General features: G+C 35.9%; 1 long non-coding RNA gene across 1 annotated transcript; it reads left to right on the top strand.

Annotated features, from left to right (window-relative positions):
* The first annotated feature begins 363 nt into the window (after positions 1–363).
* LOC144577640 (uncharacterized) lies at positions 364–5565 on the top strand. Its single transcript, XR_013521958.1, has 2 exons — positions 364–493; positions 2130–5565. It is a non-coding gene; the product is annotated as an uncharacterized LOC144577640 (long non-coding RNA).
* The last annotated feature ends 9982 nt before the right edge of the window (positions 5566–15547 follow it).

The raw sequence follows: 15547 nt of genomic DNA, 5'->3' as shown, positions 1-15547 counted from the left end.
AGATTTGAAAAAGAATGGGTTTAGTCAGATGAAGGAGTGGCATTAGAACATGGATTCTACAGCCAGGCTGCCTGGGCTCAAGCCTTGTTTTTTTTCAGTAACTATGCATAATCCCAGGCAAGGTCGCCAACCTCAATCTCTCAGTTCTTCAATTTCTACCTCAGTTTCTCAATTCTGTAACCTCAAATTCCTCAATTTCTCCATGATTGAGGATAACAGTAGTGCCTACCACTAAACTATCCCAGGTTTGTAAGGATGAATAAATGAGTTGATATTTCCAAAGTACTTGGAACAGTATGTCTCACTTAAGTGTTATATAAGTGTGTGATGAATAAATACAGGGGGAGGATGGCAAGTGTCTTTGGTAGCAGGTACGGCTGGTGCATTAGCTTGAAACGGCATGTATTCTGCATTTAGAAGAGTAAAGAATAGAACGCAGGGGCCATGACTGAGGAGCATCAAAAGATAAGGCTGGAGAGACTTGAAGACTTTGGTAAGAAATGTGGTTATTTTCCTAGACACCGTGAATTCTGGAAAAATTTTAAGCAAAGAAGTGAAAAGATTACATTTGCATTTTAAACAGGTCAGTGGAGAAGATTGTGTCAAGTGATACTGAGACTCCAAATGAGACAATGACTGAAAAAAGTTCCCCGGATTTAGCCAGAAACAAGAAGGTTATTAGTAATTTAGGAGAGAATAGAATAGATTCTGTTGAGTGATACATAAAGAAATTGAATCCAAGGTATGACTTGAGGCATGAATGGGTAGTGAAAAAAAAGTGAAGGTAATGAAGGAAGAAGAGAGAAAAATATGGTAGACTGCAGACACGGTTACAAAATCTTCCACCTGTTTGCCTGTCCCTTTGCAATGTTTGATGATTTGACTTATGGTCAATGGGCTTTTAGCAAATGTGATACAAACAGAAGCTTGAAATGTGATTGTGTATTGGGGTTTGCCCTCTCTTGCTGCTTTTAGAAGCCTTGTGACTGCAACCAGGTAAATATAAACCTGGAGTAATTTGCTAGAGACTTGCAGCCAATCATCTCTGTCACTCTGCTGGCAGCCAACAACAATTGACTGTACCAGCCACCAAACATTGAGTGAGACGTTTAATCACTCTCTAGCCAATCTACTCACTTACTGCAGCTGCATGGGTGAGCCTTACCAATTCTAGCAGAAGAACTGCCCAGCAAAGTCCAGCCCAAATTATTGATTCACAGAACAGTGACTATTACTTTAAGCCACTCAGTTTTGGGTGTAGTTTCTTACACAGCAATACCCAACTGATATAATAAGACATTGTTTGAGTGTCACAGATTTCAAATGTCTAAGTTCTCTGGGGCTTTATATTTGTCTCTGGGACTTTTGGCTGCAATAGGAGGTCAGAAAAGCTATAGTTGTTCTTAGTCTCTTTTCTGTTCTAATACATTGTTCCAGATAGAAACAACAAAAGAGTAGTATCCTAGAAATAGAATAACTGGGTCGTATAGCATTATTGATTCATGCCATGATATGGCTGAGTCTTAAAATAATTATGTTGAGCAAAAGAAGCCAGACCAAATAAACAAATAAACAAAAAGAGAGTATGTATTGTATATTTTCATTTATTTGAAATTCCAGAAAATGTATAATCATCTACAATGCAGAAAGCAGATTAGCTGTTGACTGGGGATAGGGCAAAGAAGAGAGGGATGGATTACGAAGAGGCATGAAGAAACTTTTAGGGATGATGGATATATTCATTATTTTGACTGAGCAGCTGGCTTTATAAGTGTATAATCTGTATATATGTCAAAACTCTTAAAATGATACATTAAAAAAAGATACAGAGTTTAACGTGCAGTTGACCTTGAACAACTCAAAGGTTAGGGGTGTTGACCCCCTGTGCAGTCAAAATCTGTATGTAACTTTACCTTTCCAAAATCATAACTACTAACAGCCTGTTGTTGACTGGGAGCCTTACAAATAATGTAAAGTTTATTAACACATATTTTGTATGTTATAGGTATCATATACTGTATTATTACATTGAAGATAATTAGATAAAATAAAATGTTATGAAGAAAATCATAAGGAAGATAAATTATATTTACTCTCTTTTTTTTTTTTTTTTTTTTTTTTTGAGACAGAGTCTCACTCTGTCGCCCAGGCTGAAGTGCAGTGGTGTGTTCTCAGCTCACTGCAACCTCCACCTCCTGATTTCAAGCAATTCTCCTGCCTCAGCCTCCCAAGTAGCTGGGATCACAGGTACACACTACCACATCTGGCTAATTTTTGTAGAGTTAGGATTTCACCAAGTTGGCCAGGCTGGTCTTGAAATCTTGACCTCAGGTGATCCGCCTACCTTGGCCTCACAAAGTGCTGGGATTATAGGCATGAGCCACCATGCCCAACCTATTTACTCTTGATTAAGTAGAAGTGGCTCATCATAAAGGTCTTCATTCTTGTTGTCTTCACATTGGGTAGGCTGAAGAGGAGAAGGAAGAGAAGGGGCTGGTTTTGCTGTTTGAGGGGTGGCAGAGAAGGAAGAAATTCACATATAAGTTGATCCTTGCAGTTCAAACCCATATTATTCAAGGATCAACTTTAAATCAATTATACCTCAGTAAAACTGCTAACAAGAAAAAGAGAAACAAAGAAAATCTTTGAATTGGCTTCTTTTTCATAAGTGTGGAGTCAGAATAATGATATCCCAAGACCTGCATGTCCTCATCTCAGGAGACGTAAGTATGTGGAACTGTGTAGGACTGTGAACATGTCACCTTACCTGGCAAAGGAACTTTGCAGGTTTACAGTGACTAAAGAAGTATACTTGGAGATCAGGAAATTATCCTGGATTAATGGTGTGGTACCAATGTAATCACATCATCTCTTAAAAGAAAAGAACCTTTCCTAGTTGGGTCAGAGAGATGAAATAGACGAAGGTGAAGAGATTTGAAAGACTCAGCCTGCCATTGCTGGATTTGAAGATGGAGGAAGAAGCCTACTTGCCAAGAAAAGTGGTAGCCTCTAGAATCTGGGAATGAGCCTCAGTTTACAGGAAGCAAGAAGACAGGGACTTCAGGCCTACCTCTACAAAGAAGTAAACTGCAAATAACCTAAATGAGCAGGAAATGAATTCTCCCCTAGAATCTTCAGAAAGAAATGCAGCCTACAGCCCCTTGATGAGATCCATACTAGATTACTAATCTAGTGAACTCTAGAATACACAATTTGTGTTGTTTTATGCTACAAAGTTTGTAGTAATTTGTTCTAGCAGTAAAAGAAAATGAATACAAAAAACTTTTCATGGACATAAAGTTGAAATTGACTCAAGTAGCTGTTTGAATGGCCTGTGATTCCAGTTATAAATCACAAATAATCATATTGATTGTATTTTGCCTTTGTTTACTACATGCCCCTTTCTCAACAACTTTAGGCTTACTCACTTTTTAAAATGCAGCTCTAGCCATGCAGATGTTCTGCCATATGCTGGTTGGGGTGTAGAAGGTGGGTAGTTCTGATGTCCTAGTCTGAGGCATGCACAAGTTACATTTTCTGCCAAATATAGAAATACTTTCTTATTAAACACTGGTCACATCAAACATCACATTGTAAATATTTTTTTTTTAAGGGGGAGTGTGTACAGATTTTGGAAGCCAACAAATTTCAAGATAAAACATGGTACACTTTTCCAGACACCTAAAATTTTATCAGGTTTAATAGTCTGTAAGAGACTGTTTGAATTTAAATACTGGCTCCACTCTATACCTTACTGGTTGCTTAATGTTCTGCGCCTTAGTTTTCTTATCTGTAAAATGGGACAACAGGGCTACTGAACATAGGATTAAATGAGTTTGTCTCTGTAAAGCACTTTTAACAATGGCTGGTACATTGTAAGCACCAGTGAGTGTTGGGATGTTAAATTTTTTATTATTACACTAATGTCTTTGCTGCCAGTTAGAACAATTTCCATGTCAGTAGTGGATTCACCTAATTTTATGTGTCCTAGCAGAAGAAACCTCAATTTGCTTGTGTGTCTGTCCTGCCAAGAAAATGCAGCTCACTTCCTCTAGCTTTCTTGCCTTAAGAGTTCCTATTTCTGCCGAAACAGAAGCAGGAAGAGAAAGTGACTCAGTGATGTTTGCTGAGAAGAGCAGAATTCTGTCCAATGACTTCTTTCTCCCCAATTAGGAGGGTGTGTTGCTAAGGCATGGATTGTTCTTTACACTTTCCCCATCTTTTTAGCTTTTTCCAAGAGGCCTTGATCTCTATACTGAGGCTTTCCTCATCAGCACATGACGATGAGCTGAAAGATTCCTAAAGTTCTGTTGTCTCTCAAAACAAAACAGAACATTCCAACCAAATTTAAACAGATCCATTTACAATTTTATTACATATCAGCTTTCCTGTGTGGCATTTATTTGAGGAAAGGCTCTCTCGGATATGAGGGAGTTGGTTTTAGAAAATTAAATCAGACAGACTAAAATGACGATCTGATTCACGAGAGGAAAGAAGATACACTATGTGATAGAAGAGTTATTTTTGGAGAACTTATTTTCGTGACTCTGAGTGCCCAGAGGAGAAAACATATGGATGGTATTGCTAATTTAGTACCATAGTTGCTTCAGGCTCTATATGCAGTTTTCTACAGACTGGGCAGCCGACTCTTTGGTCTCCATTTTTAAATGGAGTGCTGCAAGAGATGCTGTCTGACATACGGAACAGTCAATTGAAAATAAAGCAGCAGTGTTAACGTAGGCAGTTTTCTTCACTGTGGTTACAAGATGGCAGGGCCTTCCAAATTTGCACACTGTACATTGAAGTGGAAGTGGATGCTAGCTCTAAGAGCTCTGTGTGGGCAGCTTTGACAGTGGGTATTCTGATGTGAAAATTTTGTTAGTTGCCATAGTAATTGTCACAATTATGTGGTTTGTTCAATCTTTGTGATACTGAACACCTATTAGCAGCACCCAGAAAGCAGTGTGTTTTACTTATTTTTTTCTTGTGTATACTTACAGAGAGAAAAACAATAATGTGTGATCGGATTTTAAGCTGAAGTAAAAATAATAAGTATCACATATCTTTATGTAAAGGGTGTTTATTTTCTTAATTATTTTTTAGTCAGATTTTTCTTCAGCAGAAAAGTCATCAGGAAGTGATTTTTTATTTCCAAAACAAGGAGACGCAGAAACCAAGGTTACAAAGCTTTGTAAAAAGAAGAACAGGAAACTCTCCTCTTGTTATTAATGTGTTGTGTCAGCAATAATGCTACTCAAGTTCAGGCTGAAATTTAAGCTGCATCAAAAGTGAGTGTGTTTCTACTCCCTTTGCATTTCTGATGCTCACCATGGCCACTGATTATTTAGTCCTCAAATGCTTTCCTGGGGCTGTTTTGCAGGTGGCTTTTGAAATGTGGAGAGGCATTATTTGGCTAAACAAACTATTTCTACTGCAATCGTTATAGAAACTTGAATACCTATAGCTAGATCTTCACAGCATTCCTTGTTTTTGCCTCAGAAGTATTTTTTGAACCTATATGAATATTATTTTCTAAATTAATTAAATGTAGAGATATAATAACAAAAAGTAGTAGTGTCTTCTTTGGGTTGTTTCTTATTTTTGTCAGAAGGAGATATGGCTGGCTCTGATCTTTGGTAGAGCTCTAGGACATGGGAACTGAAGTGGCTCCATTGGTTGGCTGACTCATGAGAGAAGGAGAATGTGGGAGAACTGCTTAATGTGGACTCTGGATGGTCACACACGTGGAGATGGGGGCATGAGGAATTGACTACCTCTTACTGTTTCTAATCCAATTTCCTGAAAGACTTTGGGATGAGTGAGTGTTAAGTGGTGTTTTTATTACATTTAATGCACAGGACTTGTGAAGTGAACAATTAAGAATTAAATAGCATGTCACAACATTGGAATCTTTTTGTAACTATTAATTTAACTGCCTTTGAAACTTATTGTCAGTATTTGTGTTCTAAGTGCATTTTTATTATTAAAACACTTCGGTCATGCAAAGTGAAGTGATGAAATACCTCTACACACCTATTAGACTGGCTAAAATTCAGAACACTGACAACACTAAATGCTGGTGAGAGTGTAAAGTGACAGGAACTCACCATCATTGCTGGTGGAAATGTAGAATGGTACAGCGACTTGGAAAGACAGTTTGGCAGTTTCTTAGAAAAGTAAACATACTCTCATAGGTTTAAATACCAAGGAGCACAATTCAGCATTTGCGCTCCTTGGTATCTAAACAATTCAGCAATTGTGCTCCTTAGTATGCACCCAAGGAACTCGAAAACTTATGTCCAAACAAAATCTGAACACAGCTGTTTATAGCAAATTTATTCATAATTGCCAGAGTTTGGAATCAACCACGGTGTTCTTCAGTAGGTGAATGGATAATAAACTGTGGTACATCTAGGCAATGAATATTATTCAGCACTAAAAGAAATAAGCTATTGTGCTATCAAAAGATATGGAGAAACCTTAAATGCACGTTACTAAGTGAAAGAAACCAATCTGAAAAGGGTACATACTGTATCATTCTAACTATATGACATCCTGGAAAAGGCAAAACCCAGGAGACACAAAAAAGATTAGTGGTTGTCAGGGGTTAGCAGGAAAGGAGAGATGAATAGGCAGAGCAGATGATCTTTTAGAGCAGTGCAACTCTTCACTATAACACTATAGTGGTGGATATATGTTGTTATACAGGTGTCCAGTTCATGTAATGCACAACACCGAGATTGAACCTTAATGTGAACTATGGATTTTGAGTGATAATGATGAATTTACTAGCAGTGAAATTTCTAGGATGGAAAATATATGCATTTGTAATTGGTACAGGTATTAGCACATTGCCTGATTTATACTCCAATCAGCAGTACACGAGAAAATACTTTTTCCCTCAGAGTCCTATCAACAGATTATGCTAGCTAGCTTTGGATTTTTGCCAAATGAGAGGTCAAAAGTGATATTCATCTGTAGTTTTAATTCACTTTTCTTTTTTTAAAGGGTGAAGTCAATTATCTTGTTTCTTATTTAGATGACATTTTATTTCCTTTTCTATGTTCTGAATGGGTCTTATCAATTTTTAATATTACGGAATCTAGCCATTTGTCTGTGATACAAGTTGCAAATATTTCTCTCAGTTTTTCTTTTAAAATGTTGTTTACAATGCTTTTTCATGAAAAAAATTTGATTTTTTAATGACAAAATGTAATAACTTATGACTTTGGAATTTTGAGTCATAAAAGTTTAGATAAATCTTCTTCACTCAAGATTTATAACAAAAACTTCCAAGTTTTCTTCTTATTATTTTATGGCTGCATTTAACAACATTTAATTCTATGGTATATTTGAAATTTATTGTGGCAAATGAGGAAAGACATGGATATTACTTCAGTTATCCCTAGACCATTTATTGACTAGTCCTACTATTTCCCAATGATTAAAAATGGTGTCCATTTTATACAGTTAATTCCTGAATTATCTGTGTATACTTCTGGGCTTTCTATCTGGCTAATGAACTAGTATGATACTATTTTTATAATCTTTAGTACTAGTCCCTCTTCTGCGTTTATTTTTCTTATTAAATTTAGCATCAGGCAATGTAGCTTAAAACTGTTGGATTTTCATTGAGATTATGTTCAATTAAAAATTAATTTGAGGAGAATGGACACATTCACAATATTGAGTCTTCATATCCAATAACATGATCTTTCTATTTGTAGAAAGACTATTTTGTGGCCTTATGTAATATTTTAAGTTCATTTTTAGTAGAAATTACATTTTCTTGATAACAATGTTTATGTATTTTTTTCTTTTCTGTTCCTATTATATGTGGAATTATTTCTTTCATTAAGTACTCTAACTGATCTTTGGTGATATGAAAACTACTGATTTTTGTACATTGATCCTGTGCTTGATTATTTTACTGAATTCTATCACTGTAGCAGTTACTAGTAAAACTTCTTAAATCTTCCAATTATACTACCATGTAATCTACAATTAGTGAAACTTTTATTCATATGTTTCACTTATATAAAATATAAAATACATACATATCTATATATATCTGTAATCGCTTTCTCTTGGGTAATTGTGTTGACTAGCAACTCTAGCACAATGTTAAATAGTAGTAAATATTAGTGAATACTAGCTATAAAAGTCAAGAATAGTATAATGGCTTTGAATGGAAAAAGCTACATTTTATTATGATTACAAGCTTCTGTCTATTCTGTTTTAGTCAATATTTTCTTTATTGTTTATTAATTGTATCAGGAAAAAGTGATGAATTTTGTCCAATGCTTTTTCAGCACTTACGGACAGATCTTACGGTGTTTTCTTTAGAGCTGTCAATATGATGAACTACATTAATAGAGTTTCTAACATGAACAACTGTGACTCCATTTGGTGATAATGTTGTGGCTGTTTTTAATGAGATCCTGAATTCAGTTTACTAATACATTATTTAGAATATTTACATTATAATTTACAGTTTTAATCTCTAGTTAGTGTGATAAAATCATATTATTTACATGATTATATTTTTTAGAATTTATGAAAGGTTTCAATTGGGCCATTATTTGAAAGGATAGTATATTCTCTATTTTCAGGTCTTAGGGTTTATAATATATTAATTATTTGTATTATATTAATTCTGATACTTAAGTTATTCTATCTTTATTAACTTTTTGTTCACCGGATAAATTGTGTATCAGAGACATGAACTGAAGTCTCCCAAGATTAGTGTGTTTGTGTTTACTTCTTATTTTGCCTGCAATTTTTCCTATGAATGTCGTTTCTATGTTATTTGGTGCTAATATAATCATTATATCCTCACAATGAATTGCATACTTTGGCATTATCAAGTCCTATTCTTTGTTGTATTTAATACTATTTGTTCTGAATTTTACATTGTCTGGCATAAAGATTGTGACTTCTGTTTTATATTATTGTTTTTGTTTTGTAGATACGTGATCATCCTTTAATTTTCAGCCCTTGCAAATCACTTTATCTTAGATTTTCCTTTGTGCTTAGCATACAGTTGGGTTTTGCTTCATGATTCAATGTGTAAATATTTTCCTTTACATAGATAAATCAAAGCAACTTGCATTTACTGATATGACAGAAATGTTGGCTCTGTTTTGTTATATTAATTCATATTATGTTTCTGGTTTATAACTTTTAAAATATTTTCATGGTCTCTTTGCTTTGCCTGCTTATTGTATTCAGCATGGAGTTTTTCTGATGTTTGGGGAGGTTTACATCTTTATTTTAGTATTTTTTAAATTATGTCTTTATATAATACCATTACTCCTAATCTTCAGATGTTATCTATTAGTTTCCTTTTATGAACAATGATAAAGGTGGTTTGTTTACTATTCTTTCCTCATTTCTCTTTCTTTCTTTCCACAATTTTAGTTAACAGTGTTCTCTTTTGTAGAGTTATAATGATTATGTAAGTTTTAAATAATAGCATTTGACTCAGACTATTGCAGGCGAAAGGGCTTTCCAACCTATTCACATTTTTTCCTTTTCTCTCCCATTTTTTAAAATTGAGTGCACCTTGTCAGGCACATAAAATTTACACTATGTTGCTTCACCATAAACTGCACTTTGCATTAGTCTTAATTGTATGATTAAATATATTCAATAATCACTACCAGTCATTTTGCCATAGTTTCCATAGTTGTTTATTGATTGACAGAAGTTTTTCTTCAAGTAGTTTCCTTGAGAAGTGTCCATGAGAACAGTATTCCACAAATTCTTATGTATTTAAAATCATCTGTAATTTTTATTCCTGAGGGACAGTTTGGGTGGGTAAAGAATTATTGATTCACTCTTTTTTCAGGGAGTATTTTGTAGACATTGCTTTATGTTTCTGGTATTGGCAATTGTTGTAAAAAAATCTGATTCCAATATGATTTCCTTTCTTTATAAGTAACTTGACATTTTTGCCTAGTTGTCTAATTCTTTATTTTAAGCATTAACTTTATTAGTGTATGACTACTGATTATTTTGAGTTGATTTTTTTCTGTCATAGCACAGTGTGTCCTTGTGATATAGAAATTCAAATATATGTTTCAAGAAAATTTTCTTAAATTGTAACTTTAAATATTCATTTGTTAAAATGTTATAGTTTCCCTTTTGGGTACTCCCTATATGCAAATATTAAATCTTTTTTTGTCAGTCTTACAGTTCTGTTTTCTGTTGAATACTTTTTTTTTGAGAGAGAGTCTTGCTCTTGTTGCCTAGGCTGGAGTGCAATGGCACCATCTCAGCTCACTTCAACCTCTGCCTCCTGGGTTCAAGTGATTCTCCTGCCTCAGCTTCCTCAGGAGCTGGGATTACAGGTGCCCATCACCACATCTGGCTAATTTTTGTATTTTTAATAAAGACAGAGTTTTTCCATGTTGGCCAGGCTGGTCTCAAACTCCTTACCTTTGGTGATCTGCCCACCTTGGCCTCCCAAAGTGCTGGGATTACAGGTGTGAGCCACCACATTTGGCCTGTCAAATACTTCTTTGATTTTTATTCCTATTCATTTTGTTTGCTTTCTTATCTGTACATCTCTTACTATATTTTTTGTCATGTCTATTCTCCTTGATAAGTACAGTTTTATATTCATTTCAGTTTGATTTAAACATTCTACTTCTTTCCTAACTGGAGCAACATGAGTGAAACTTGTGGGGAAAGAGTCAGGCATGCAGAAAGGTGGCACCAGGAAACAGAATGGTAGAAGACGAGTTTGAAGAGTAGGGCAGGAGCTAGATCCTTTAAGCCTTATGCTATGGAAGGAGTATAGCTCTCTTCCAAGTGTGATGGAGAGTCATTGGAGGTTGTTAGGCAAAAGAATGACTCAATCTGATGTGTTGAGAGGATTATTCTGACTTTTGTTTAGAGAATAGGTTATAGGGAGGTGAGAGTAGAGGAAGATCTATTGGAAGCTACTAAAGTAACCCCAGTGGCTTGGCCAGGGTAGTGGTGGAAGAGTTGGTGAGAAATGGTCAGATAACAATCTTTCTTTTCTTCCTTATATCATGAGTTACAGCAAATTAACTTACATTTGTTTAAATTTGCATCTGTATTTGCAAGTACCTCTTCAGCAGAAATGTATGTTGCCTGTTCAGATATAATTTATTCATTTAGCTAACATTTCTTGATGACTTAGCACCAGCACAGTTCTAGGAAGTAACAACAGTGATGAGTAAAAACAGATGCAGTCCCTGCCTTTAAGGAACCTGTATTTCAACAGATGCAAGTAACGATAAGATAATAAAATGTTTAAATTAAATAAGTACCTATTTAGATAATTTTCAGAACTCTTTCCACATGATATCTCATTTATTTATCACAACCCTGTGAGGCTAATATTATTATAAACTTTATCTTAGGAGTGAATATATTGAGGATAAAAGTGATTAAGTACTTACCCAAGTTCCCATAGTCAGCAAATGGTGGGGCCAGATTTTAGTCTAGATTAAGTAAGTGAGCAAATACATAAGGAATATGATGAAATATAGTAGAAAAAATGCAGTAATCAGGAAAAACCTCTTTGAACAGGTACATTTGAGCAGGGACCTAGTACATGTATGGAAGCTATCCACACAAGAGCTGGATAAAAGCATTTCCACATAAAAGCATTTCCAGAAAGAGCTAGTAATAAGCATGAAGATTTGAGACCAGAATGAGCTTGGTAAGTGAGAAACAGAAAGGAGGGCTGGTTGGTTGGTGGGTAGACAAGAGGGAAGATGGTACAAGACAAAGCTGGAGATCCAGCAGTGGACTGTAAAGGTGCAGTGGAATGGGAGAGAAGACCACTTAGGAGGCGCTTGCAGGAGTCCACTTAGGAGATCATGGCTTGGATTAGATGGTGGCAGTGGAGGTGAACACAAGTGGATGGTTTTGAAGTAAGTTCTGGAGGTTGAATTAACAGTAGTTGCTAACGGTCCTGATAAGGGGACTAAAAGAAAGGAAGCAGTCAAAGATAATTCATAGTGGAAATGTGTAAGAATATCTGAACATAAACGTATAACATGATTTTGAGTCAAAAAAATTCAGCCTTAAACATTTGGACTAATATGGTGGGAACGAAGGTGGCGTCAGATCAGGATTAATGAAAGACACGAAAACTTGGATTCCTTCTTCTCATGAAATGTACAAACTGATGGTAGATTACATTTTCTATTATGCTGTAATATTTAGGTATAATTTTCCCTCATTTTTCAGAATGGGTCCTGAGACATAGAATGCATAAATTATTTGTCTAATGTCATATGAAAAGATAGGGCTTAGATTCTAATGTTTATATTTATCCCATTACTTCATGTTGACAATGTAATATCCATATATGGACCTAGATAGCTATCCATATATATAGATGTAGATAATCTAGGAAAGTGAAACTTTATCTATTAGGTGCTTTTGAGTTTTTTTCTTTGTTCACTCCTGTTTAATTTAAATTTGGCATTTGCAATTACCGGATGCTGATAACAACATTCTCAAATAGGACTGAAGAAGTGTGTTTAACACTCTGGAAAACACATCTTCCAATCGCCAAAGTGCCTGAGTTTATGTAAAACAGAGAGATTTTCTTCCCTGTCAGGTTTTCTGCCTCTCACTTCACTCCCACGACTGTGTTTGAATATTCAGGAGCAAGGTTGGAGGGAGGAGTCAATTATTTTGGGTGGGCACCTGTACCTGAACTTTTTACTCAGGGGTGAAGGCAAAACACAGTGTAAGTAAAAACAGAGATTTCTGAAATGTTTGAGTTACTATTCTGAAACTTCCAGTAGAAAACACACTTATAATGAATTATCTTAAATAAAATTTTAATAGCCTCTAAATTGTATATAAAATACTAGCATAGAAGCAGTCTCCTGTGCAGATAAACAACATTAGTGTGAAAGTAGGAAAACTTCTCTGACTTCTATTTCCCTCTGGGTTTTTTAACATCTCAGTGGATTCTTTAATGCCTAATGCGAATGCCAATATACTTTTCTTTTGAACCCCCCAGTGGCCCCCCTGTGTTAATAGCTAGCTTTTGACTTGTCACTCCTGAGAAAAAACAAAAGTGCTAGCTCTTTGCTGAGGTAAAACCTTACCTGCCATCTGCACATGCTCATTCTGGCAGCTCCTCGTGATCCCTCAAGTCACAGGAAATCCTTAGAGGAATGAAAAGGACAGGCCCACCCCCACAACAGAGCGAGTTCCCAGCTTAGTCACGTAAGTGGGATGAAGGCTGACATGGTGTATTGACAGGTCTGTTTAATACCAAAGTGCTCCTGCAAACTGGTGCATGGCTGCTTGGAAGCCTGGAACGCCCCCAGATGGCAAGGAATTTTGGCTCCTCAACTTGTTATTCTGCTTGGAGTGGAAGGTTCCTTCTATCCACTCAACCATTCTGGATTAAGCAAAGCATTCGAGGGGGTTGGGGGAGAACACAGAGACCTCTTTTGACCACCTGGATTCTGAAAGGGCCACTACAGGAACGTGGTCCTGTGGTCAGCTCACTTTTACTGACCACACCAGTCTAAATGACCACACCCCGAGTGGCCTGGTCCCATTGCAGCTGTTTAGACTGCTTGTGTGGTCATACCAACCCTCAATAAGAGACTGCCTGCCAAACCCCAGGAAACTTGGAGTTTAGGTCAGCTTAATGCTTTTCCCTTAGGCCCTGGGAAGAAAGAAGGTGTAGAGTGACAGGCATTCAGGGCGGCCAGTGTACCTCTGGTTCAGACATTTTCTGTTTTTGCTGGGTTGGTTTTCTGAACAACTGCTTTTTGTTTTTGTTCCATATCTGTTTTATCTCCAAGACAAAATAACGTATATTACAAAAATAAATAAAAGTTTTCTATTGAAGAAAGTCTACAAGTCACATTTACTTAATCAGATAGATTAAGACATCTTGATTTTCACATATAGTTCATGTAGAGTGCTCTACAATAGTCCAGCACCTGTTTTCAAGTTGGAAATGGGCAGTTTGAGAATTGGGAGCTCCAAGGATGATCTTTTGGTATCAGACAGATCTGTGCTTTCATTGCTTGCTCTGCCTCTTACCCTGTGGTCTCGGGCAAGTTAGTGAATTTCTTGAAGCCTCAGTTTTCTCATCTGGAGAATGGATGCAATTATTCTAAAGTACTAGTCACACTGAATTGTTGAGGGACTAACCAAGATTGTGCATAGAAAATACTTAGCATGGCACATAAAAGGTTGTAAGTAAATGCCAGCGGTGATGTTGTTACTGAAGCTGCTAACACCAGTGCCACACTGAGTTTTTCCCCATTTGTGTAAGTTGAGAACCATTGAGAGCACAGACTATTCAATGATTGAATCTATAAGGTTTTGGTTATTAGGACAATTTAAAAAAGAGAAAAATATATAATGATCAATGAATATATAATGTTCTTCATAGACTCATTTATAATGCTGCAAATGGATTTTAGCAAGAATTAGTGGTTAAGGTTTTTTTTTTTTTTTTTTTTTTTTTTGGTGAAATACTCAAAAGTATAAAAATAACTTCTCTTGTCAGGTCCACCTTAAGTTCTTGTCAGGCCCAAATCAGGTACGTGTATGTGTCGGGGGCTGGGTTGGTGGGGAGTGCTTTGCTTTACTCATTGTGAATTTATTTTCCTTGCAGTTCATTTAGACTGATGACTGTAATGAAGAGGTTTGCTGCATGTAAATATGTGGTTTTCACACATGGGTAGAATAGTATAAGACTATCACATGATTGCAGTTTTCAGGATGATTTCATTGTCAGTAACAAGGAGTGCCTTCTCAGTGTGCTACAATGAGCACTGTTGGAATTTAAGAGGAATTTATAGAATAACAATTTCTATGTTGCTAATGGGGAAAATTGACTTGGTGCTTGAAAATTTAAAGCCATGGTAATTTATTGCATCTTATGATATCAAATTGACCACTTACTAAACTTTTTACTAGAAATAAATTCTTTTTGTCTTTTTTGGGTTTTCTGTAGATAACTTTTTTGAATCCTCAGTGAACATTCAGAATTAGAAGTGTAGCCAAAAGACTGAAAAACTGGCATTGAAAAAGTAGCTTCTTTGGAAATGGAGTAAAAGCGAAGTTATCCATATAAACCTTGGTACCTCAGTTTGCAGGAGCTGATAAAATTCTCTTTCCTTTGGCTGAAATTCATCTCTTGTTGGTTGTACAATACCAGATTGGTATATTTGCTCTCTGAGAAACCCTATCTCAGTTCCTAAGTGCTTTACTGGTATGGGTCAAGTCTGACTTTGGCATGTTGCCAACCAGTTTAACATATGCAAAAGTCTGAGTGAAAATATTCTAGGAACACTGGGAGATGTTTTAATTGCCTAAGAGCCACTAGTAGGCATTTCAGAGTGTCTCCCAACTTTTAATTACTGACCAAGTCAGGAATTAATAATCTGCCACTTTCCACAGTTTACTCACAAATTAAGAATTGACATTTTATGTTAATATATTCTTGATAAACTTTATCAGTCATTTTTCTTTCTAACAAATCAAAAATATATTTTCCATTAAAGAGTGACTTAAAGATGGG

This window comes from Callithrix jacchus, chromosome 9 (assembly GCF_049354715.1).
Source record: "Callithrix jacchus isolate 240 chromosome 9, calJac240_pri, whole genome shotgun sequence".
Classification (NCBI taxonomy): Eukaryota; Metazoa; Chordata; class Mammalia; order Primates; family Cebidae; genus Callithrix; species Callithrix jacchus.
The sequence above is the reverse complement of the archived record's forward strand: the minus strand, read 5'-3'. Positions and strand labels throughout refer to the sequence as shown.